This window comes from Colobus angolensis, unplaced genomic scaffold (genome assembly GCF_000951035.1).
Source record: "Colobus angolensis palliatus isolate OR3802 unplaced genomic scaffold, Cang.pa_1.0 Scaffold509, whole genome shotgun sequence".
Classification (NCBI taxonomy): Eukaryota; Metazoa; Chordata; class Mammalia; order Primates; family Cercopithecidae; genus Colobus; species Colobus angolensis.
In genome coordinates, this window is record NW_012118588.1 from 717009 (window position 1) to 743602 (window position 26594).

General features: G+C 42.5%; 1 protein-coding gene and 1 pseudogene across 3 annotated transcripts in view; one reads left to right on the plus strand and one right to left on the minus strand.

The window, feature by feature from the left end:
* The window catches only part of ZFP2 (ZFP2 zinc finger protein), a 36183-nt gene extending 10426 nt beyond the window's left edge, over positions 1-25757 (minus strand). Inside the window, exons 1-4 of one of the 3 annotated variants that reach the window (XM_011960169.1) lie at positions 25675-25757; positions 9053-9188; positions 8651-8746; positions 4945-5087 (exon numbers count right to left, since the gene is read on the minus strand). The gene's annotated coding sequence lies outside the window, so the exon portion shown is untranslated. The remainder of the gene's footprint in view (positions 1-4944; positions 5088-8650; positions 8747-9052; positions 9189-25674) is intronic. The other 2 variants (XM_011960168.1, XM_011960170.1) reach the window with 2 other exon arrangements.
* LOC105524770 lies at positions 11158-12082 on the plus strand (annotated as a pseudogene).
* Positions 25758-26594: the final 837 nt, after the last annotated feature.

Below are 26594 nucleotides of genomic sequence, written 5' to 3' on the forward strand. Positions count from 1 at the left end.
GTTGATGGGTGCAGCACACCAACATGGCACAAGTATACATATGTAACAAACCTGCACGTTATGCAAATGTACCCTAGAACTTAAAGTACAATAATAAAAAAATAAATAAATAAAAAAAATAAAAGTTAAATACTTTAGATGGGTTCACATGAGACAAAAAAAAAAAAAAAAAAAGAAACCACAACCCACAGAAAGCTGTTTGGACTTGGTAGTCTGAGCTCAACCAGGTTGACTGCCTGCTAAAACAGAAATATCAACATTTTCTTTTGGATTTCAGTAAGTCATAGAGTTTTATAACATTACATTCTAAATGCCCATGATGCCTTTTGAAGTCACTGAGAATATAAAGACCCAGGAACATTTCAACTTACATGGGTAAAGATAACCAACAGACATCAAGTGAGATGATACCATGATCTTACAAGGACTTGAAAGCAGCTGCCTTACTTGCTCCAACAAGTAGAGTGAACACACTCTAAAGAAATGGAAATAAAATCTCAGCAAAGAAAATGAGCATATAAAAAAGAACTAAGTGGAAATTCTGGAAGTGAAAAATATACAGGTTTTTTTTTGTTTTTTGTTTTTTTTTGAGACGAAGTCTCACTCTGTTGCCCAAGCTGCTGGAGTGCATTGGTGCGATCTCAGCTCACAGCAACCTCCACCTCCCAGGTTCAAGCGATTCTCCTGCCTCAGCCTCCCGAGTAGCTGGGACTACAGGTGTGCACCACCATGCTCAGCTAATTTTTGTATTTTTAGTAAAGACGGTGTTTCACTATGTTGGTCAAGCTGGTCTTGATATCCCAACCTCATGACCCACCAGCCTCAGCCTCCCAAAGTGCTGGGATTACAGGCGTGAGCCCCTGCGCCCGGCCCTCCAGTATTTTTAATATATAAACATTTATTTATTGATATGGAAAATAGAAATCTTGCTAAATAGGTTCAACAGCAGAAGGGTGAAAACAGGAAAGAATTAACTTGAAGACAGATTAAAAGAAATTATTCAATCTGAACAACCCAGAAAAGATCGAGAAAAAATAAAGATGAAGAACACCTCAGGGATAGATGGGGCAACAAAAGATCTAATATTTGTCTCACTGGAGTAGCACAGAAGGAGAAAATGTTTGGTGCTGAAAAAATATTTGAAGAAATCATGGCTAAAAACTTATATTTGACAAAAGACTTCAACCTATAGGTACAGGGTCAACCCAAAGACATCCATGCTCAGATGCATCAAAATCAATTTTTTTTTTTTTTGAGATAAGAGCCCACTCTGTCGCCCAGGCTGAAGTGCAGTGGTACAACCTTGGCTCACCACAACCTTCACCTCCTGGGTTCAAGTGATTCCCGTGCTTCAGCCTCCTAAGTAGCTGGGACTACAGGTATACACTACCACACCCAAGTACTTTTGTATTTTTCGCAGAGAAAGGGTTTCACCATGTTTTGCCCAGGCTGGTCTCAAACTCCTGGCCTCAAGTGATCCGCCTGCCTTCACCTCCCAAAGTGCTGAGATTACAGGCGTGAACCACCATGCCCAGCCATAAATTCTAAAAATGGAAGTACAAAACAATCTTGAAAGCAACCAAGGAAAATTGATACACTACTTGGTGTGGGGCAAAAATATGAAAAGCTGAATTTCTCATCAGAAACCATGGATGCCAGAAGGAAGTGGACTAATTATTTCAAAGTGCTGAAAGAAAATAACCACAAACCTAGAGTTCTATATTAGCAAAAATCTTTCAGGAATCAAGGTGAAATAGAGACATTCTCATATGGAAGAAAACTAAGAGAATTTGTCACCAGCAGACCCACCCTGTTCAGTCATTGTAATATCAGAGCCAGAACGCTTAGTGTTTTTAAACAATGCTGGTTGCTTAGATATCAAGAGTATAACTAGGATGAAGAAGGATTTATCCAGAAAATAAAGAATGGTTCACCGTTCAGAATCTATTACTATCATATTAATAGGTCATAGGTCATATGATCAACCTGACAGATGCTTCAGAAGTATTCAATTGGTATCCTTCATCCATTCCTGATTCAAAAACAAAAATATTAGCATTGCACCAAGAATAAAAATAAAACCCTAGAAGAATTCTCTCTAGTAACAGAACCAAGGAAAAGGTGCTTACTATTACTACTACCATTTAATGTTATTCCAAAAGTGTGACCAATATGGCAACTGAGATGGGGGAAAATTTTAATTTTTCCCAAATTATATAACTGTCTACCTACAAAATGAAAATCATTAGGGTGGCTTTACTCAGAACTGATGGAGTGTTGTGGGCTTGGTTAGGGCGGCTTTACTCAGAAGTGATGGAGTGTTGTGGGCTTGGTTAGGGCAGCTTTACTCAGAAGTGATGGAGTGTTGTGGGCTTGGTTAGGGCGGCTTTACTCAGAACTGATGGAGTGTTGTGGGCTTGGTTAGGGGGGCTTTACTCAGAACTGATGGAGTATTGTGGGCTTGGAACCTGAGCATTATAGGTCAGAAACTGTAGCTCTTCCAGGATTAAACAATGTTTCAGATCCTTGACATTTTACTATCTCATTGATAAAGCACATAGCATTATGCTTGGATGTAATAAGGATCCAGTGATTATCTGTTATTACCATTATTAATATTTTACATTAAGCAACATACAGTTCTCTCTGCCTTTCCTTTTTGCCTAAACAAGACTTTTGAGTAATAATACTGGAAATACTCAATACTCCCTTAATGGCTTGGAATGTTTTTTCTGCCTTCCCTCATTAACTTATAGGATTTATATAACTTTGATACTCATCAAGACACGAACAAGCGTCTCCAGACCAAGGTGTCTGGTCTGTCACAGACCCCTTAGTACATATGGCTGGCACAAGCCATAGCAGAGGCTGGGAGCTTGCACAGTATTGGTGTGTGGGATGGGACTGGGCAGCAAGCAGGTCCCATGCTTCCTGAAAAGGGCAAGTTGATTTCTTTCTTTTCTCCTTTTATATTTCTTCCATCCTCTGGGTAACAGTTAAGCTACTCGTAACACCCAACTAGACGATTTCTATACCCATCTGTCTGGATTTTCTATTTAAACTCTTGCTACCCTACAATGCATTCTCTCCATATAGCAGTCAAACTGATTTTTTTAACATGATAAATCATTCATTCAATAAATACTTATCAAGCCAGGTACTGTTCTAGGTGCTCAGGATATAGCAATAAACAGAAAAAATGTCTGCCCTTATGAAACATATTTTAGCAAGAGAAAGGAAGACAATAAGAAAATCCTTAGTATTTTAAGTGGTATACCTTATAGAAAAACAATAAAAGCATTTAAATGGATATAGGGAACATGATGGGTGAGAGGAAAGGTCTGCAATTTTAAACTGGGTCATAAGGAAAGGCCTCACTGAAAAGGTGACATTTAGACCAAGACTTCGGGGGACTGAGAGGAAGTCATAGGACTATCTAAGGGAGAGCTTCCCAGACAGGGTAACAGCCAGTGCTAAGGCCCTGGGGCAGCAGTGGGCCTGTCTTATTTAAGGAAGAATGACCTTTTTGAATACTTCTACACTCATTATAGTGTTTTAGATCAGTTTTCCTAGTAATGGAAGCAAAGATATGTGTATGTATTAAACATCAGTGAGGCTCATGTGAGCATGCAGGTAGGGACTCTAACTATATAAATTCTCTGTGTGTGTTTCTATATATATATACACATATGTTTACATGGACACACATACATATACACAGAGAAGTAGTTACCCAGTACATCTCTGAAATGTTGCCCGGGCTGGAGTGCAGTGGTGTGATCTCGGCTTACCGCAAACTCCGCCTCCCGGGTTCAAGTGATTCTTGTGCCTCAGCCTCCCAAGTAGCCGGAATTATAGATGCGTGCTACCATGCCTGGCAAATTTTTGTATTTTTAGCAGAGACGGGGTTTTACCATATTAGCCAGACAGGTCTCGAACTCTTGACCTCAAGAGATCTGCCCGCCTCAGCCTCCCGAAGTGCTGGGATTACAGGTATGAGCCACCACATCTGGCTGAATTTTTTTTTTTTTTTTTTTGAGACGGAGTCTCACTCTGTCACCATGCTAGAGTGCAACGGCACGATCTCGGCTCACTGCAACCTCCACCTCCTGGGTTCAAGCAATTCTCCTGCCTCAGCCTCCCGAGTAGCTGGGACTACAAGTGCACATCACCACGCCTGGCTAATTTTTTGTATTTCAGTAAAGGTGGGGTTTCACCATGTTGGTCAGGATGGTCTTGATCTTCTGACCTCATGATTCGCCCATCTGGGCCTCCCAAAGTGCCGAAATTACAGGCGTGAGCCACCACACCTGCCCACATTTTTCAAAATCATGTGCAAAACAGACAGCAGGCTCCCATGTTTAGGGATGGTTAGGGTGGCTTCCTGGAGAGCTAAAAAGATTCTAGAATCCCCAACTGTATTTTTACACATAGTCTTTGATAGTAGGTTTCTAAGACTTTATGCATGTTCTTAATTTTTGTTTCATTTGTAACCGAACATCATTACATGATTTAGATCTAATTACCACTAATGAGAGGCTAAAAGTCACTGCTTTCCACATTACTAATAATTTCTATTTTTTCTCAACATTAGCTAGTTTACAATGATAATACTGGCACCAGGGACAGCACTTCTGGATTTCCAGTTTCTATTCATCTTTTGTAAAACAGGAGCAAAAATCTAACAGAGCTTTCAACTATAAAAAACTTTAGTACAAAAAGAAGAAATTATGCTGAAAAGAAAATTAGGCCAGGATACAGAAGTTTCTAGTTTTACTAAATATAGTAGGAAATAAGAATTCACAGCAGGGCAAGGGAAGAAAGCAAGAATTACCATTAAACTCAAAGTAAAAAACCAACAAAATATATGTGTTCAAATTCTGACATGCTATTTCACCTTTCAGAGCCAATTTCTTCCACCATAAGAGGAGTAACAGTACTTACCCACAGACGTTTTGTGTCAAGCAAGTGAGACGCTGGCTGTGGAAGAGCTGGGCACAGCACTCAGTCAATACTTTCTCCTCTTGACTTGGACAGGATGAGAAGACTAAATGGCAGATTAATCTGGCAGCAATATCCAAGAAAATCTGGAAAGAACAAGATCTGGAGTTTGCAAATCATTGCGTTCTACGGGCTCCTTTCCATTCAACTTTTGCCTCTCTTTAGTTTCTCCCACTGCGGTGGACACCCCTCTGCTCTTTTAGATACACTCAAGTCTTTTCCTTGTTAAACCACAGGCTTCTTCTGAGTTCTTATTCTTTCTTCCTTTTCCTTTGAAGCTGACCTTGTTGAAATGACAGTCTGTACTTAAAAGTCTTCACTTGCTTGCTTCTCCTTCACTTTTCTGCCCACAGCATATTTCTCTCAGCATGAAATGGGCTCTTCCCTGGGTCACTCCCTCATCACCAAGTCCAAAAGGCATTTTCATTCCCTACTTGGCACTGGCATACTCTGCCTTGGCTCTCCTCTTTCCCTTTGACCCTGTTCTCTCCTCCTCCTTGGACCCCTCACCTTTGCCAGAGCACCCTTAGGCCCCCTCAATATGTTATTGTACTGAGGGTTCCCTCTTTGCTGTTTTGCCCTGCCCACTCATTCACTCATCCCAATAATTATCCAATCTGTATTGATATGAATTTCACAAATTCAAATTTATATTTTCATGAGATTTATGAAAATTCTACTTGATGTCATTCAATATTCACTCAACCAATATTTAACTACTTAGTCCAGCAGGCAATGTCGTAGGCAGGGAATATGAAGAAAAACATGTTCAATAACAATTCAGTGAACCTACATATTAGTGGGTATTGCTCTGTTACCCAGGCTGGAGTGCGGTGGCACGATCTCAGCTTAACGCAACCTCCGCCTCCTGGGTTCAAGTGATTCTCGTGCCTCAGCCTCCTGAATAACTCAGCTGGGATTACAGGTGCAAGCCACCATGCCCGGCTAAAAAGGCAGACATTCAAAATGATGAGTAAAATACAGTGTGACATGCAATAAAAAAAAACAAATGGGCCAGGTGCGGTGTGGCTCACGCTGTTGTGGGAAGTCAGTGATCCCGAACAGAGGGACCTGCAGAAGCCATGATAGAAGAACATAAATTGTGACGATTTCATGGACATTTATTAGTTCCCCAAATTAATACTTTTATAATTCCTTACGCCTGTCTTTACTGCAATCTCTAAACATAAATTGTGTGAAGATTTCATGGACATTTATCACTTCCCCAGTCAATACTCTTATCATTTCCTATGCCTGTCTTTATTTTAATCTCTTAATCCCGTCATCTTTGTAAGCTGAGAATGTATGTCAACTCAGGACCCTGTGATGATTGCGTTAATTGCACAAATTGTTCATGAAGCATGTGTGTTTGAACAATATGAAATCTGGGCACCTTGAAAAAAGAACAGGATAACAGCCATGTTCAGGGAACAAGAGAGATAACCATTAGGTCTGACTGCCTGGGAGCCGGGCAGGACAGAGTCATGTTTCTCTTATTGCCGAAAACAGGTAAGAGAAATATTGCTGAATTCTTTCCCCAGTAAGGAATATTAATAATTAACAGCCCTGGGAAAAGAATGCATTCCCAAGGGGAGGCCTCTAAAATGGCCACTCTGAGAGTGTCTGCCTTATGCAGTTGTAGATAGGGATGAAACATGCCCTAGTCTCCTGCAGTACCCCCAGGCTTGCTAGGATTAGGAAATTCCAGCCTGGCGAATTCTAGTCAGACTGGTTCTCTGCTCTTGAACCCTGTTTCCTGTTAAGATGTTTATCAATGACAATGTGTGCACAGTGGGATATGAAACTTCATCAGCAATTCTAGTTTCATCCTGGCCTTGTGACCTTGCCCTGGCATTTGTCTTGTGATATTTTATTGCCTTTGAAGCATGTGATCTCTGTGACCCATACCCTATTCGTACACTCCGTCCCCTTTGAAAATCACTAATAAAAACTTGCTGGTTTTGCGGCTCAGGGGGCATCACGGAACCTGCCAACATGTGATGTCACCCCCAGAGACCCAGCTGTGCCATTTATTTCTTTTGTACTCTTTCCCTTTATTTCTCAGACCGGCTGATACTTAGGCAAAATAGAAAAGAACTTATGTTGAAATATTGGGGGCTGGTTTCCCCACTATCATGCCTATAATCCTAGCACTTTTGGAGGCCGAAGCAGGCAGACTGCCTGAGCTCAGACTAGTCTGGACGACACAGTGAAACCATGCTCTACTAAAATGCAAAAAATTAGCCAGGCGTGGCAGTGTGCACCTGTAGTTCCAGCTACTTGGGAGGTTGAGGCAGGAGATTTGCTTGAACCTGGGAGGTGGAGGTTGCAGTGAGCCAAGATTGTGCCACTGCACTCCAGCCTGACTGCATCTTCCAAAAAAAAAAAAAAAGTGAAAAACCTTTAGGTTCTAACCTGGTGGGGAAGCACAAAGGGGGTAAAGAAGTGGGAGATGAAAACACAGTATCAAAACATATGTGTTTGCTTCTGCTGCTTCCAGAAAACCCACCAGAATGACTATAAGCAATGAAAATGGCATAAATAAAATAATCTAGGGAACACGGAAAAAACTGCTGCACATACATACCAGAAAATCAGAAACAAGAAAAACGAAGTATTCTCAAACAGATGAGTGAAGTTAGTGCATGCATTAGAAAGACTGCTATTTAAGAAGAACACTGAGAGAATGAGAAAGTGGCTCACAGAAATTTAAAAAATGATAGTACAAACAGATCTTTTTACAGAAGGACTGAAAGATAAGATTTACAGAAATCTTTGTATCTCTTAGTACTCTCCCCTTCAAACAATGCCACGCAATCTCCTACCTCAGGACCTTCGCACCTGCTGTTCCCTAGGTCCTCAATGTTGTCCTACATGGCCCATCACTTTGAGTATTGTTCAAAAGTCACATTAAAGGAGAGGCCCTCCCTGACCAACCTATAAAATCACACTCCTTTTAACTAATGTAGTTTCCTTATGCTGCTTTATTTTTCCACACCACACCTATCACTGTGTTATATTCATTTCCTCCCTTCCTGCCTCCTTTCCTTTCCCTTCTGTCCCTCCCTCCCTTCCTTCTTCCTTTATTAGTTTATTGTCTCCTCTATGAGCATATAAGCTCTTCAAAAACACTTTGCCTGCTGTGCTTATTGCTGTAGTCCCAGTGCTAAGAATAGTACTCAATAGATACATGAATACATAGGTTATTTACATAAGGATAAATACAAATATCAATAGTAATAAAATCCATAGAAATCTATAATAAAAAATATACCTTACATTTTATAATAAAGAAACTATCATTCAACACAAAATAGTGTAGTGTAGTAAAGACAAGGATTGTATTCAGAGTGCAGAGGAAGACAGAAGAGGACATAGTGGTTGCTAACATTTACCAAATGCTCAGTATGTTCCAGGCAGTGGGTAAGTGCCATCAATGTAACAACTCATTTACTCCTCATAATCCACCACCTCCCTGCAAGATGACATAAGGGAGCCCTAGAGAAATGAGGCCCATCAGTAATGCGGAGGTGTCATCTGAGAACACATATCCAGTAGCTCTAGTCTCTCCAGAGACCCAACAATCTCTGAAGTGATTTTCTTCCAAGAGACATACTCATGTAACAAGTCTGTGCAGCCTGGTACTTACCTGTAAAGCCACCCTCAGGCAGTTCTGTTTTCATCAGGCTCAGTTCTTCTCGTTCCAGCTGGGAAGTCACATTGGGTTTGGAAAGGTCATTTCCTGCTTGAGAGGAAAGACATTAACTTTGGGTTCTGAACTGAGTCTAAAAACCAATCCTAGCACAGTTCTGATCCTTTCTCCTTCACGGCTTCTGAAACAAGGAAGGTGTGGCTTATGAAGTTCCCCATTTTCCATTCTCTACAGAAAATTTCAGTCTTCCACCTTGAAAGAGAGGACACCAAGCAAACACCCTAAAACAAAGCCTTATGATCAGGGATTTCGAGTCCAAATTCATAAATTTCAGAGGTCACACAGGATTGAGGGGGAAAGGTGTGAAGAGGTGGGTTTTGAGTTATAAGAAGTCCTTACCCGGTGAGAACAGGTTCCTGTAGTTCTCCAGCATCACCTCCCCATACATGGTCATCCTCTGAGCAGAATCTGCTTGAATCCACTCTTCCCAAGAGAAATCTATAGACACATCCTTGAAGGTCACTGACTCCTGAAACTAAAAATTCCTCCTCAATGAGCAATTATGCCAACAAAACCCACTGAGGGAAGCGAAAAGCCCAGCAGCACTAAAAGGACAGGGCACAAAGATCTGTGTGAGAAAACATGCTGCCTTCCAAATGGAAGAAAATGTCTGCAACGAATCATGAAATAACCAGAGACAGAATATAAAAAGTGTTTTGGGAGGTAAGGACAGGAAAAGTAGGTATAAGTGAGAAAAAGGGAAAGGCACAAAAGCCTGCTCTAGATTCCCGTGGGAGAGGAGGGAGTGGTGCTGTGATAACCTCCTATTCACCCCACTGGTGAAGGAGGGAATCCCTGCCCTAAATGGTACATGATGACCAAACACAGGACACTTGACATGGAACAGATGAGGTCGATAGCAGTTTATCAGCCACGTACAGTCACAGTCCAGCCCTCGTTCTTTTTGTTTCTTTCCTTTCTCTTTCTTATTTTTTTGAGACTGAGTCTTCTCTGTCACCCAGGCTGGATGGAGTGCAGTGGCACATTCTCGGCTCACTGTAACCTCCCCTTCCTGGTTTCAAGAAATTCTTCTGCCTCAGCCTCTTGAGTAGCTGGGATTACAAACACCCACCACGCCTGGCTAATTTTTGTATTTTTGGTAGAGATGGAGTTTCACCATGTTGGCCAGGCTGGTCTCAAACTCCTGACCTCAAGTGATCTGCCCGCCTCTGCCTCCCAAAGAGCTGGGATTACAGGAGTGAGCCACTGTGTCTGGCCAGATAAATTACTTAAAACTTTTTGTAAAGAAGATAAGAGAGACTATGGAAATAAGAATAGGTAATAGAAATAAAGCAATAGAAAAGGTTTTCATCATTTAAGGACAGAGAGCATTCTGATATGTAAATAAGGAAAAGGGAGAAAGTACAACTGACCCTTGAATACATGGGGGTTAGGGACACCAACCTCCCTCACAGTCTAAAATCCACGTATAACTTTTGACTCCCCCAAAACTTAACTCCTAATAGCCTGCTGTTGACTGGAAGCCTTACTAATAATGTAACAGTTATTTCACGTATACTCATTAAATAGAAGTGGATCATCACAAAGGTCTTTCTCTTCACATACAGAGGGCAGAGGAGGAGGCAGGAAAGGAGAGGTTGGTCTTGCTGTCTCGGGTAGCAAAGGTACAGCAGGTGGCAGGAGAAGCAGGCACACTCAGTGTAACTTTTATTGGAAAAAATCCACATCAACATGGGCCTATGTAGTTCAAACTTGTGTTATTTAAGGGTCAACTGTAGTGGAGAGAGGAGGACTGAATAAGAGAGAGAGAGGGCAAATCGATTTCCAAGAAATTCGTGTACTTCATATCCAAGACTAGGAACTCCAGAAAAAGTGTCAACACTCAGGCATAGAGTTCACTGTCCTTCCTTCCTTCCTTCCTCCCTCCCTTCCTTCCTTCCTTTCTTATTATTTTCTCCCTAATTTTTATTTAATCAATATTTCAAAGTCACAAAAATATATAAAAAATCACTGACAAGTATTTTCAGGAAAAGTGCAGAATTTTCATTTTATCCTTGGAGAAAGGGAACTAAGAAAATCATCAGATGTTCAACAAATGTAAAGAAAGGAGAATAAAGGAAATAAGACCACATAATAAGCATAAATAACCAGAAAAATACTTAACACACGTATAGTGACAAACATCAGTGGTTCACTTTCCCTGTTAAAAGGCAAAAACTTGGCAGATAAAGAGGAGGCGGTGGCAGTAGTGGAAGAAAAGGCAGCAGTGGCGGGGGTAAGGAGCCTGGAAACCCCAGTGGGAATGGTAGGTGGTTTGGATCCACCAGGCCACTGTTGTTTCCAGAAAGGGTTCGACTGGAGGAACCTCTGGAGCGGCTGTTGGCTGGCTCCTCTGACTGATGGCATGTTGAGGTACACGGGCCAGCGGAAGCGAGGGTATCCGATCCAGAGGGGGCCACTCTAAAGGCCAGGCCACCAGCACCATGGGCTAGTGTGTAACCAAGCTTAAGAATCCCTCATCCACCCTGGGCAGCAAGGATGCAGACCATGACCCCAGCAATGAGTCACACGGTAGGTGGGTGCAGGCCACTGTGAGGAGCAAGTAACACTCTGTGGCAAGCCAAGTGGAGACAGCCTTGTCAACACGACCAAGAAGGCCAAGGCTGCCACTGAGGCCTGCCAGCTGCTGACATCCCGGGAGTCCTCGGGAGATGCTGGGAGGGAGTCCAAGTCCAATGTTGAGGAGTCTTCCTTGCAGGGGTTGGAAGAACTGTTCAGGTGCTACAAGGATGAGTGGGAAGATGCAATTTTGGAGGAAGGCATGGAGCGCTTTTGCAATGACCTATGTGTCAACCCCACAGAATTTCGAGTGCTGCTCTTGGCTTGGAAGTTCCAGGCTGCAACTATGTGCAAATTCACCAGAAAGGAGTTTTTTGACGGCTGCAAAGCATTAAGTGCAGACAGCAGTGACAGAATCTGTGCACGGTTCCCTAGCCTTTTAACAGAAGCCAAACTAGAGGATAAAGTCAAGGATCTCTACCAGTTCACATTTCAGTTTGGCCTGGACTCTGAAGAAGGGCAGTGGTCACTGCATCGGCAAATAACCATTGTCCTGTGGAAACTAGTCTCTACCCAGAACAATTCTCTGGTATTCGACCAATGGCTAAACTTCCTAACAGAGAACCCCTTGAGGATCAAGGCCATCTCCTGGGACAGTTGGAACATGTTCCTTAACTTCACTCAAGTGTTGGCCCTGACCTCAGCAACAACCACAGTGAAGATGAGGCCTGGTCAAGTCTCTTTGACACCCTTGTGGAGTGGGAAATGGAGCAAAGGAAAAGAGAAGAGGAAGGGAGAGGTGCACTCAGCTCAGGGCCCAAGGGCTTGTGTCCTGAGGAGCAGACTTAGTGGCTCTGTCCCAGGCACAGCAGCAAGTATCTGCCCACTGCCCTGTGGCTGAGGAATTGAACCTTTTGGGAAACTACTGAAGATCTGGATATTTTCTACTTTACACCTCTGTTAGAGTGATCAGACTCAACCCCAGGCCGTGGGAGCTACGAAGTCCGGCGAAGTCAAAGGAATGAGAAAAGACAAGAGTGAAAGTGGGACCAGGGGGCCAACACTAGTATGGAGGCTGCGAAGGCCCTGAGCTCTGGAAGCCAGCACTATTCACTGAAGATCAAACAAGCAGGTGGTGAGGATGTAAGGGTTGGAAGAAAGTCGTTTATCAAGCACATGATCTTTGAAGCATATGGAACATGTTCTGCTACTTGAGATAATGGGAAACATGTTCTTCTAGTTTAAGATACCTTCGATCTATGAGCCTGGGAGTGCTAGAAGCAAGGAGCCAGCAAGTCTAGACACATTCCAGAGGCCACAAGGGGTTTTACGCCAAGCCCTGGATTCCATCCAAGCCACAAGGGGTTTTATGCCCTGGGCTTAGATTATGGTGCTGCAGTGCAGCCTTCCACCCTTTAGCACAGAGCTTGGTGTTCCAAAGGCCACAAGGGGTTTTAGACCCTGGACCCAGGACATGTTCCAAGACTCTTTTACACTGTGTCAGACATGCAAGCCCTGCCTCAGCGTTTTTTCCCAATAGTCAGCTTTTCTCCCAACACACCTTTCTCTGCCTTGTATCTGAAAGGGCTCTAAAATGCTGTATCATGTTTTAGGCACTTTCTTCATTTTTTGGTTATTTTGATTATTTCTTTTTTGGGGGGAATCTCCCAAAGTATTTGAACCTGCCTACATGTTATCTTTTTTTGAAGCCTTCAGATAGAGTAAGCCTGCCATTTCTTGCACAAATTAGATTTTTTTTTTGGTAGGGGAGGGCATACAGCAGGGAGAGGCGATGGGACCGTTAGGGTGAATTAACATTATAAAATGATACAGTGCCAGATCTCAGTTTTGCATATTGTTTTTCAGGGCAGGTCTGTACTGTGTGTAGTGCCATTTACATGGTTGAAATTAGGTTGTAACAAAATTTTTTTTTTTTTTTTGAGATAGAGTCTTGCTCTGTTGCCCAGGCTGGAGTACAGTGGTGTGATCTTGGCTCACTGCAAGCTCTGCCTCCCGGGTTCATGCCATCCTTCTGCCTCAGCCTCCCGAGTAGCTGGGACTACAGGCGCCCGCCACCACGCCTAGGTAATTTTTTGTATTTTTAGTAGAGATGGGGTTTCACCGTGTTAGTCATGATGGTCTCGATCTCCTGATCTCGTGATCCACCAGCCTCAGCCTCCCAAAGTGCTGGGATTACAGGCGTGAGCCACCACCCCCAGCCAGTAATAATTATTTTTAAATATCTACACAGATTTGAATAGGAGTGTTAACTGTTAGTCACATTGTATTAATTTCCAGGCTATTTAGAGCTCTTGGAGAGCCAAGGCCAGCCATGAGCATTTGTAGTCTGGTGACAACCCCCTTTTAAGCTAATTTATGCAGAACTCCGATTTCCCTCACTTCTTGCTCATTCCTTCTTTGACTGATTGCATTTCATGTTGACTTTATCCATCAACATGCTGCACCTGTCGGTCAAGGGAGCATTTTTTTAAGCACATACTCAGAACCACTCAAGCACTGAATGCAGAGAAAGCAGTGCTACCTCAGTTTTGCTGGAAGTAGACTTGATAGTTTTGTTTCTTTGATGAAGTTTCTGTATTTTCATGTTGTAAGTGGAAATACTTTTTTTTGTTTATTTCATTTGCCTTGGAGCCAAAGTTTCTGTTCCTGGTGGTCGGAAACTGTGGTATGGAGCTCTGCTTGAATTTGTATTTATTTATTTTTTTCTTTGAATATCATCAGCTTACTTGTCTGGCAAGGACAGAAGCCTGGGGTTGGCCTGAACTCTGCCAAACACATATCAAAGTATATTTAAGAGTTAAATTTGTGCCCTTTCCCTTCTTGCTGTACCCATGTTGTCACTTAACCCCCAGGAGTTACTGATTATCTCTTTGTTAAAGTCAGGCTCATTTGGGGTAATGTGATGACTGTTTAGGTTTACATGACCCTCGTCTCCTCTCCCTACCCCCAAATATGTGTATATATGTATATACATATATAAAATATGTATGTTTTAACTGTATAAAATATATATGTACACATATATGTATCTACATTCCTTTGTTTCTTTGCCTGCTTATACTGGCCATAAAAGAGGGAGCTGCCTTCAATGTATAAAATATAAGAAGAGTGCCAGGGAACGCCATAATGGAGGCTTTTGGATGTGAATTTGGACCACTTTCACTAAAGAGAACATGAGCTTGCTCAGCCCTTTCCTCACAAGATGGCCCAGTTCCCCAGACTTCTCCATACGCTCGCTCCATAAGGCCAGCTTTGGCCAGACTGCCCCAGGGGCTTGAGGAGCTGACTCTGGTCCTACCTGGTTTCAGTTAGAGGGTCCTCCTGTTATTTTTGCATTTAAAAAGTATGTTCTCAGAAAACTTTACTGGAAGGATGAGTGGCAGGAACTTGTATAGTTCAGCTTCCAACACTTTGGAACAGATTAAAAAGGGAATCTTTTACATAAAAACTTAAAAAAAAAAGACAGAAACTCAGCTGGGCATGGTGGCTCATGCCTGTAATCCCAGCACTTGGGAGGCTGAGGTGGGCAGATTGCTTGAGGTCGGGAGTTCAAGACCAGCATGGCCAACATAATGAAACCCTGTCTCTACTAAAAATACAAAAAAATTAGGCAGACATGGTGGCATGCACCTGTAGTCCCCAGCTACTTGGGAGGCTGAGACTGGAAAATCGCTTGAACCTGGGAGGCAGAGGTTGCAGTGAGCTGAGATTGTGCCACTGCACTCCAGCCTAGGCGACAGAGCAAGACTCTGTCTCAAAAAAAAAAAAAAGACAAAAACTCTAAAATTGATTTAAAATCCAGCTGTATGGTACCTACAAAAGATATATGTAAAACAGAAACCAAAAATCTTAAAATTTCAAAAGAGGAGGGCAGAGACAGGATATGGCAGACAAATGCAAATATAAATAAAGCAGCGAGAATAACATATATCAGATAAGGGAGAATATACGTGAAAACAAGAATAAGCCTCTTTTTGGTGAAAGAAGGCATCAAATCAGAAATACAAGATTCCCCTTCCAAAAATACTCCACTTTTTTTCTATAAATTACCTTGTTAGCTGAATACAGTAGGCAAAATAAAAGTCCAAATCCAGGTTGTTATGTGCAGATCTTCCTTGCTTCCCTAAACTCTCACCACCTTAAGTGCTGGCTCTGTGCCCAGCATGCAGAGCTTCTACTGTGAAATGCACTGCAGATCCCTGTGCCAGCTGTGGGCTGGTAAAGTGCTGATTCAGGTAACTACAAAAGGCACCTTGAAAGGTGAACATGGCCGGATGTGGTGGCTCACACCTGTAATACCAGCACTTTGGGAGGCCAAGGCAGGTGGTGGATGGCTTGAGTTCAGGAGTTCAAGACCAGCCTGGGTAACATGACAAAACCCTGTCTCTATAAAAAAGAGAAAAATTAGCTGGGCATGGCAGCGTGCACCTGTGGTCCCAGCTATTTGAGAGGCTGAGGTGGGAACATGACTTGAGCTCAAGAGGCGGAGGTTGCAGTGGGCTGAGATCACACCACTGTAGTCCAGTCTGGGCAACAGAGCCAGGCCTTGTCTCCAAAAAAAAAAAAAGTGAACATGAAACTTAGTAGTACCATACATTTGTCATCAATCCCTTAAGATGTTTTGTTCCTTTCCTCTTTTCTAGTTAGTATGAGTCATTTTCCCCCTAGCACTACATTCAGTACAGGATAACTCATGGTGTTTAAGGAGCTTCGTGGGTTTATCTTACTCATACAGAGGTTTTCCTAAACCTAAAGACAAAGACCTTTTGATATTGTTATTGTTTGAAAAAACTGCATATCAAATAGAGTAAGGACATTATAAATGATGAAAGTATAATTTATAAAGAAAATATGATAGTGATGAAGCTTTAGGCACCAAAATGTTTTAGGCAGCAAAATGTCTTCAGATACAATACTTAGCAATCCAAATTTTTTTCTTTACAAAATCACAATCATATTTAAACCCCAATTACAACAGCAACTAAAAATGAAACACCTAAGAATACATTTAAGAGAAATATGCAAGACCTTCATGATTGGTCTGTAGAGTGAACAAAGGCCATAATGAAAGATCTGAATAGAATAAAGTATCATCTTTTTTTTTAAACTTAATATGAAGAATAAACATCGTAAAGATGGCAATCTTCCTCAGATTGACTTACACACTTTGAAATTCAAAATTCAAATCAGAACTGCCTAATTTTACTTTTTTACTATTACTGTTGGAACTTGATAATAAAATTTTACTAGAAGGATAAATATTATGAGAACAGTAACGAAACTTTTGAAAAGAAAAATGAGGCGAGTTGCTTTACAAAATAACAAAATGGGCCGGGCGCAGTGGCTCACGCCTGTAATCCCAGCACTTTGGGAGGCTGAGGAAGGCACATCACGAGGTCAGGAGTTCGAGACCAGCCTGGCCAGCATGGTGAAACCCCATCTCTACTAAAATACAAAAACTTAGCCAGGCGTGGTGGCGCATGCCTATAGTCCCAGCTACTCAGGAGGCTGAGGCAAGAGGATTCCTTGAACCCGGCAGGCGGAGGTTGCAGTGAGCCAAGATCGCTCCATTGCACTCCAGCCTGGTGACAGCTCAAAAAAAAAAAAAAAAAAATTCTGAGACAACAAATAAAATAGTGTGGTATTACAACAGAAAGAATGGAACAGAATCCAGAAAAACAAACTTATAAATATAAATTTTTAAAATAAACTCATATATAAGTAAACTATATATAATATAAACTCTCATATAAATTTCATATATATGTGACAATTTGGCATATTTTAAAGGTTCCATTTCAAGTCTATGGAGAGTGAGCAGATTATTTCAGTAGATAACATCAGCTCCAGTGCCATCTCCTGAGAGGGGCCACTCCTCTGCTGAGCTAAAACAGCACCGAGTGACACTCTACCATGTTGTCCTGCTGTCCTCATCACAGCACCTAACACTATCCTCAACAATATTTCCTCTTTATTGTCTGCATCCCCTATGGAAAATACGAGCTCAGAGAAGAAGACTTTGCCTCTCTTATTCACTGCAATATTCCCAGTATCCAGAACACAGCGCACCACATGGCAGAGTGGCGCTAAATATGTTTAACGAGTGGATGGATGGATGAAATGCTTCACTACATCATGTTAAATGAAGTTAGATCCCTACTTCACATCACAGACAATACATTCCAGATAGCTCAAGGATATAAATTTAAAATTATAAAACTAATAGGAAACACTGAAAAGTATTTATATTACCTTGGGGTACAGAAATCTTTTCTTTCTTTCTTTTTTTTTTTTTTTTTTTGAGACGGAGTCTCACTCTATTGCCAGGCTGGAGTGCAGTGGCACAATCTTGGCTCACGACAACTTCCACCTCCTGGGTTCAACTGATTCTCCTGCCTCAGCCTCCCGAGTAGCTGGGACTACAGGCACGTGCCACCACGCTCAGCTAATTTTTGTATTTTTGTATTTTATGTTTGTAATTTTGTATTTTTAGTAGAGATGGGGTTTCACCATGTTGGCCAGGATGGTCTCGATCTCAAGTCTTGACCTCATGATTCACCCACCTTGGCCTCCCAGAGTGTTGGGATTACAGGCGTGAGCCACCGCGCCCGGCTCCTTTTCATAGCATGATCCCAAAGCCAAACAAAGAGAAAGGAAATTTAACTGCATAAAACTTCAAAACTTATTTTAACAAAAGATATTATAAACAAATTTAAAAGAAAAATGATGGAGAATATGGGCAACATATAGCAAAGGAATACTATCTACTTTATAGAAAAGACCTCTTTTACATGTAAATAACCCATATTAAAAATGGGCAAAGGGTGTAGAGAGGTATTTTAAAAGGCTGGAATAATGTATATCATAGTTGTTTCTGAAGATTGGAAACCTGGAATTCTCTCTCATAGCCTTTAAATTTTTAAAAAGGGATAGTAGATATGATTAGTCCATATGCCCAATATTTATATTCAAAAAAAGATTAAATTTAAAGGCAAATAAAAGTAATACCTGGACAATTCACACTCACATCACTGGCCAATATGGGAAAGATGAAACTATGGAGAAAGAGGAAAAAAGGAAAACGACTCTAATGTTGCACTGATGTGTCCCAAACCTATTACTGAGCTTCATAATTGCATTTCATTTACCGGTTATAAACACATCTACACTTTTTTACACTTTACACTTTATTTCTCAACATCTGAGTTACTCATTTCTCATTATCTGCTGTACAGTTCCAAGTGACTGATCAGTAATTCAGAGAAACAGCAACAAAAGTGAAGAAATGCCTGTCATCAGCTGCTATCAAGTGTCTAGACTAATGTCCCTTAAGGCAGACTGGTTAACTATGATATACCCACATAATCAAAGAAAGAAGCCTCCGATGTACTGATATGGACAGGGCTCCAAGATATATTGTGAAATGCAAACTAGCTAAAAATAGAACAGGTGGCCAGGCGCAGTGGCTCACGCCTGTAATCCCAGCACTTTGGGAGGCGGCCGAGGCGGGCAGATCACGAGGTCAGGAGATTGAGACCATCCTGGCTAACACAGTGAAACCCCGTCTCTACTAAAAATACAAAAAATTAGCCGGGCGTGGTGGCAGGCGCCTGTAGTCCCAACTACTTGGAAGCTGAGGCAGGAGAATGGCGTGAACCCGGGAGGCGGAGCGAGACTCCATCTCAAAAAAAAAAAAAAAAAAGAACAGGTGCAGACTCCTGAGTAAATATTATCTGTTACCAACTGGATTAAAAATTGGGGAAAATACATATATTCATGGGCTTTTGTAGTCATCTCTGAAAGGCTACCTAAGAAATGAGAATCACTACCTTTTTATGGGGAGAGATAATAGGGAGCTTGGAGACAAGGGTAGGAAGAAGACTTATTTTAAGTGAATGCTTATTTTTGAATTCTGAACACTGTGACTATATCAGCCATTCAAATTTTAATTAATCACAATCTGAATCAGATTAACAGCAAACATCAAACAAACCCACATTGAGGAGCATTCTATGAAATAATTGACCTGTACTCTTCAAAAGTATCCAAGTCATAGAAGATCAATCCTGAACTATTCTAGATGAAAGGAGACCAAGGAGATACGATAGCTAAATACAATGTGTCATCTGGATTGGATTCTGCACCAGATAAAGGACACTTGTAGGACAGGTGGCAAAATCCAAGTAAGGTTTGTAGATTGGCTAATAGTATTGTATTGATGTAAGTTTTCTCATTTTGATAACTGTATTTTTATCATGTATGGTAACAGAAAGCACACACAGACACTTAAGAGTGAAATGGGCATGTCTGTAATTTATTCTCCAATGGTTCACAAATATATTACATAAACATGTGTGTGTATACAGGAAGAGAAAAATGGCAAAAATGTTAATTCAGATGAAGACTATCCAGAAATTGTTTTATTTTTGCAGCATTTGTTGTTGTTGTTGTTGTTTTAGATGGAGTCTCACTCTGTCTCCCAGGCTAGAGTGCAGTGGAGTGATCTCAGCTCACTGCGACCTCTGCCTCCTGGGTTCCAGTGATTCTCCCACCTCAGCCTCCTGAATAGCTGGGATTATAGGTGTGTGCCACCACACCTGGCTCATTTTTTTGTATTTTTAGTGGAGACGGGGTTTCACCATGTTGGCCAGGTTGGTCTCGAACTCCTGACCTCAAATGATCGACCTGCCACGGCCTCCCCAAGTGCTGGGATTACAGGTGTGAGCCACCGTGCCCAGTCTTGCAGCAGTTTTTAAAGTCTGAAATTATTTCATAATAAAAGTTAAAAAAAAAAAAGACACACACAAGATACCATTTTCCACCCTTGAAAATAACTAAAATTTAAAAAGCTTATAACACCTAATGTTATGAACTGTGTCCCCCAAAAAAGATATGTTGAAGTCCCAACTTCTAGTACCTTGCAATATGACCTTATCTGAAAATAGGGTTGTCTCAAATTTAACTGTTAAGATGAGGTCATAATAGAGTAGGGTGGGCCCCTATCCTTGTAAGAAAAATGGCTATTTGAAGACATCAACCCATAAGGATAACATCAGGTGACACAGGAGATAGGGATGCAGCCATGCACCAAGGAACACCAAAGAGTTCCAGCAAACCACCAGAAGCTAGAAGCTAGGAAGAGGCAAGGAAGGATCCCCCACAAGTTTCAGAGAGCACGACCCTGGAAATGCCTTTATTTCTGACTTCTGGCCTCCAAAACTGTGAGACAATAAATTTCTATTGTTTCGAGCAACTCAATTTGTGGCACTTTATTACAGCAGCTCTTGGAAACAGATAGACCAAGTATGGAAGAGCATGTGGAGCAACTGGAATTCTCAGATACTGCAGGAGGAAATGTACAATGGTGCATATACTTTGGAAAACAGCTGTTCGTTACAAAGTCAAATGTACACTTCACCTAGCAATTTCACTCCTAGGTATTTACCCAAGAGAAATGAAAGAATATATCCACAAACAGACTCATACATGAATGTTCAGAGCAGTTTTATTCCTAATAGCTAAAAACAGGAAACAAGTTGAACATGTCTGTCACAAGTGAATGAACAAAAGGTAGTATATTCAACTGTGTGCTACTTAAGACATAAAAAGGAATAAACTATCACTACACACAATATCATGGATAGATCTGAAAAACACTACGCTGAGCAAAAAATGCCAGGCACAAAAGCATATACACTGTTTGATTTCATTTACATGAAGTTCTAGAAAGGGCAAGACTATACAGACAGAACTCAAACCAATGACCTCCTGGGGTGGGGGACGTGGACTAGAAGTGGCATGAGGACATTGTCTGGGGGTGATGCAAACATTCTGTACCTTGACTGGGGGTGGCTATGTTGGCGCATAAATTTGTCAAAACTCAATGCTTAAAATGGGTTATTTTATTAAACTGTGCCTCAGAAAAAGCTGATTTAAAAATAAACACTATTTTGACTACACGAATTAAAAGTAGGTTACTGACAACCAAACCACACCTGTCATCAACCAAAATCTTCTGAATGCTTCCCCTTTCAACCTTTCCCTCTTCCAAAAACTCCCTTTCTCCAATACCCCCATTTTAAAAGTTATTTTGCCTTTTATAACTGAGTGTGATAATACTGAAGAAAGTAGTACAAATGTAAATCACAACAGTTTATACTTGCCTCCACGAAGCTTTCTTTAAACTGGTCTCTAATAAATAAACAAGTGATCCTAATAAATCAACAACCCCTAATATATAATTTTATGAAAAGAGAAAATGCCGTTAAGTCTTCAATATTCCAGACAACAAGGCTAAGTTAGTTTAACCTTTAAAAGAAAGAAGTTAGGGTCAAGTCTTCTGATGCCTTATTTTCTTTTTCAGACAAGCCTAGAATCCTCACCTACTATCCCAGCTCCATGCTTCCCTCCATCTCGTGGACACTACTTTTTCCTAGAAAAGCTTTGATCATGCCAACTCCCTAATCAAAATTCCTCAGACTGACCTCCAACCCCATGGCCACCACCCTGCCAAACACACACACTCCTCCTTCCTGACACTTGGTCCTAAAATTTTAATCCTATTTCTTCTACTCCAGCCAAGCACGTCTCACTGTCAGTCACTGTCCTCTTCATTCCACCTCTAGAAGTCTATACACCAGGCTCTTGGCTGGGATGATACTAAGAATGCCTACAACTTGCTGCATAACTTCAACACTCCAGGAACCATGCCAGGCATTTTTTACTTTCATTATTTTATTTGAACGTTCAACAGACCTATGAAGTAGCTATTATTATTAAATGAAATGAGCCATGTGAAATTCTTAACAATTGCATCGGCCGGGCACGGTGGCTCAAGCCTGTAATCCCAGCACTTTGGGAGGCCGAGACGGGCGGATCACGAGGTCAGGAGATCGAGACCATCCTGGCTAACACAGTGAAACCCCGTCTCTACTAAAAACACAAAAAACTAGCCGGGCGAGGTGGCGGGCACCTGTAGTCCCAGCTACTCGGGAGGCTGACACAGGAGAATGGCGTAAACCTGGGAGGCGGAGCTTGCAGTGAGCTGAGATCCTGCCACTGCACTCCAGCCCGGGCGACAGAGCAAGACTCCCTCTCAAAAAAAAAAATAAAAAAAATAAAAAAAACAATTGCATCTATATGGCAGACAGTTAGTTAATGCTGTAATTCCTATTACGACCATGAGGAAATAATGTTTCAGGAAAGTCAAGCCTCTTGCCAAGACACTGTAGCTATGAAATGGTAGAGTCGGGATTTAAACTCTGGACACACCGACTCCATTACAGCAAATCCTCTCCAGTTATCCCTTCCCAGTCCCTGAGATGGGCGAACACTACCTACTTCTCCTGGCCACCACCCTGATCCTCCCCTTCACTCAAGCTTGGAATACTGATCATGTGGGTCCCTAACGACACTTGTTCTTATTACCATATTCAAGTGCAATTATGACTGTATCCCATGCAGATGTGCCTTCTTTTATGATCCCTGAGAGCCCATAAGCCCTAAGCACCAGGACCAGCTTGCATGTAATTTTTTTCCCTTTCTGACCCTTGAACAGCACCAAAAGCACAGCAGGCCAGGGTATTCAGCTGAATAAGTGGCAGCTGGGAACAGAGGTCAGGAACACAGAGGGGGCTTTGTGAAAAATATCCAGCATTCTGCCATTTCAATAACCCTGTCCTCAGCAGTGAGGCCTACATGCAGTACAGGAGTAAGGGGGAGGTTTGAGAGAGAAAAATGAGCTCACCCCAGCTCCCAATGGCAGAAGCCAAGCAGCCATTGCCTTCTTCCTTCCTTCCTGCGTTTCTTCCTTGGGGAGGGACAAAACCAGAGGAGGTAGAGCTGAGGGAAGGGAAAGAAGCCATGAGAAACAAGACTCCTCCAACAGCAACAAAGAAAATACCTATAAATAAACTAAATAAGATCTGAATAGTAGCTACATAAAGAAAATGATTTTCATGTATTAAGTACGCTTCATTATACCTATTTAGCTATATAAAGATGAACAACAGAAGAGTCATGACATGTTCTTACATAAGATGTCTCAATATACAGGATGTCATTTCTTTAATTCATAAACTTAACACATTCCCAACCAAGTTATGCCTAAGTAACAGTATTTTAAAGTTAACATGGGCCAAGCGCGGTGGCTCCCAGCACTTTGGGAGGCCAAGGTGGGTGGATCACTAGAGGCCAGGAGTTCGAGACCAGCCTGGCCAACATGGCGAAACCCTGTCTCTACTAAAAATACAAAAATTAGGGAGTGGTGGTGGGCACCTGTAATCCCAACTACTCAGGGGGCTGAGGCAGGAGAATCACTTGAACTGGGGAGGTGGAGGTTGCAGTGTTGAGATCACACCACTGCACTCTAGCCTGGGTGAGAGAGCAAGACTCCATCTCAAAAAAAAAAAAAAAGGTTCATTAATTATGGAAAAAATATTTAAGTTGTGCATTACAATAGCTAAGATTTTTTTAAAAAAAGAATACTGATGAGAGACAACTTGCCCGCCAGTACTCATAAAGCTACAAGAATTGGAACACATTATTACTGACTTATTCATCAGATATACTGTCGACCACCTACTGCATACCAGGCACCATTGCATGGGGTAGGGGTGGATACAGCTGTCAATAAAACAGATAAACTCTCTGCCATCATGGATGTTATAGCCAAACAGGGAAAAGGATCAATGGAACAAATTAAAATTCTACCAACCTAAATGGTTCAAATACACATGTATGTATATATATGTGTGCGTGTGTGTGTATATATTTCATTCAAGATATGAAATAAGTGACATTTCATATCACCAAAGAAAAAAATTACTAAGTAACTTGTAACAAAGGCTTACCATTTGGAAAAAAATATAAATGTACACAAAACATGAAAGTACTAAGAGAAACTACAAACATTTTTGTGATCTCGTGGGACAGACAGCTTCTCTGCCAATGATGTCAAACACCCAACAGTGAAGAAAGGTTTTCATGTCTGACCATAGGAACCTGTAACATTTCTGCATAGTCAGGAAAGAAGCTTATTTACGTATCAGACACAAAATTAAAATACAAAATGCAAACTGCATGAAAATATTCATTAGTGTTCAAAATGCAAATGTAAACAATCCTATCTTTTGCACCTCTCAGAAGTTCAAGAGAATACTAACATTCACAGTTGGTGTGGGTAAATCTGGCACTCTTACACTGCAAGTGTTTATATAAACTGGAACTTTTCTGGAGGGAATAAGACAGGAAGTATCAAAATCCTTACTGCACCCTTGACCTAGAAATTTCACTTTAAGAGATTTATAGAATAAGACAAAATGCAAGGATGTATGTAGCCAGATGGCCTATATTGTTTATAATATTGGAAAAAAAGGAAAACCCTAAGGAGAGGATTAACTACGACACATCCATACTTTCCCTCACACTCATTAAAATGACGACGTATTTAAAATCTGGTATAAGTAGATGGCGTCAACATCTTAAAATGGTTTTTTTTTCAGGTGTATTCTCTATCTTCACTGGGTGTTTAGGCCAGTAAAAAACTATGAGGCTTAAGATTTGTGCACTTCAAACCCCTTACCAAACGCATCTCATGACTCAATTTTAAAAGATAGATGGTGAAAAAGTTACTAATATTCATATTTGTTTAAAAACAAAGTGCAAAGTGTTTCTATGCTTATACACGTATTCACACTGCCATGTAGATTGAGATATATTTTGAATGATTGTTTTAATCTGAATTTTCTAGTTGTGCTACAGTGAAATGGCTTAAGGAAAAAAAAAAAAAGATTCCCTGAGGTAGAAACCTGCACCAGGTTGGCCTCCCAATTCTTATGGAGAGATGGGAGGTGAACCTACGCCAGCGCCCTCCGAATGAGATCCAGAGGGCGGGTCCCGAGACACGGTTTACATAAAGGGCAGATGCTGCGCAGGGAGACCTGGCCTCTCGCCCAGAATCCCCAGGATGTCCGCGGGGCAGTTTCGCTCCACGTTCGCAGCATCTGCCCTGTCCCAGGAGAAAACCGCGCACGGCTGGGGAAAGCCAAGGAGAAACTCGGCTCTGAGCGACTCCTGGAACCTTGGGCCCCTCCCTGACCCGTGGTCCCGGTGTGGCCCTTGTTCGAGCCCCCATCCCCGCTGCTCCCGGGCTGCGATTCCACCTGGGCGCCTGCCCAGGACCGCGCTGGAGGTCAGCTGCCCGTGTGCTCCTGCCGCCAGCTCCTGGGGAAGAAGGAGCGCACCTGGAACTGGAGGCCGTGCGCTCCACAGGCGCAGTGAGGCCGCGCCCCCGGTCCATCTGCAGCGGGCCCGCCCCTCAGCCCTCAGGAAGCAGGGGTCTCGCCCCGCAGTCCGGAGTTCCTCCTGCGGGGGCCTACGAGGAGGCTGGCACGCACCCCCGCCACCGGCCCCGCACTCACCCTCTCCTAGCAGGAGCGCAGGAGCGGGAGCAGCGGCGACCGACGCAGCCGCGCCCGGCGCTTAGGACCGGAGCGCCGGACTACATTTCCCACAAGGCAGCGGGGCTGCAGCGCGGCCAGGCCATGGAGTGCGCAGGCACGGGGGCCCAGAGGGCAAGGCTGTGCCAGTGGCCAGGAGCGGTGGCCCACTGTGTGGCCGCTGCAGGTCATCGGTGTGTCCAGGCGGGACGCGGGGTTCCCAGGCGGCCTCTTACCCCGCCTAAACTCTGGCCAGGTGTGGTGGCTCACGCGTGTAATCCCAGCACTTTGGTAGGTGGTGGATCACCTGAGGTCAGGAATTCGAGACCAGCCTGACCAACATGGAGAAACCTTGTTTTTACTAAATATGCTTAAAACAAAACAAAAAAAGGCCAGGCATGGTGACGCATGCCTGTAATCCCAGCTACTTGGGAGACTGAGGCAGAACTGCTTGAACCCGGGAGGTGGAGGTTGTGCTGAGCTGAGATTGTGCATTGCACTCCAGTCTGGGCAACAAAGAGTGAAACTCTGTCTCAAAACAGACAAGCAAGCAAACAATTAGCCGGGCACGGTGATGTGCGCCTGTAATCCCAGCTACTCTGGAGGCTGAGGCAGGAGAATCGCTTGAACCCGGAGGGCAGAAGTTGCATTGAGCTGAGATCGTACCATTACACTCTAGCCTGGGCAACAGAGCAAGACTCCGTCTCCAAAAAAAAAAAAAAAACAAAAAGAAGAGAAAAGTCTCTCTTAGGAGTCTGTCAGCATCCACCCCACTGTCCTCTGAAAGGATGGAACCCAGAGGTCCTCCTCACCAAGGAATAATGAAGAGGATGAGGCTGCACAGTGACACACGTGTTGCGGGCCTCTCACAAGTCACTACCACACCCCGTCCCCCAGCTCAC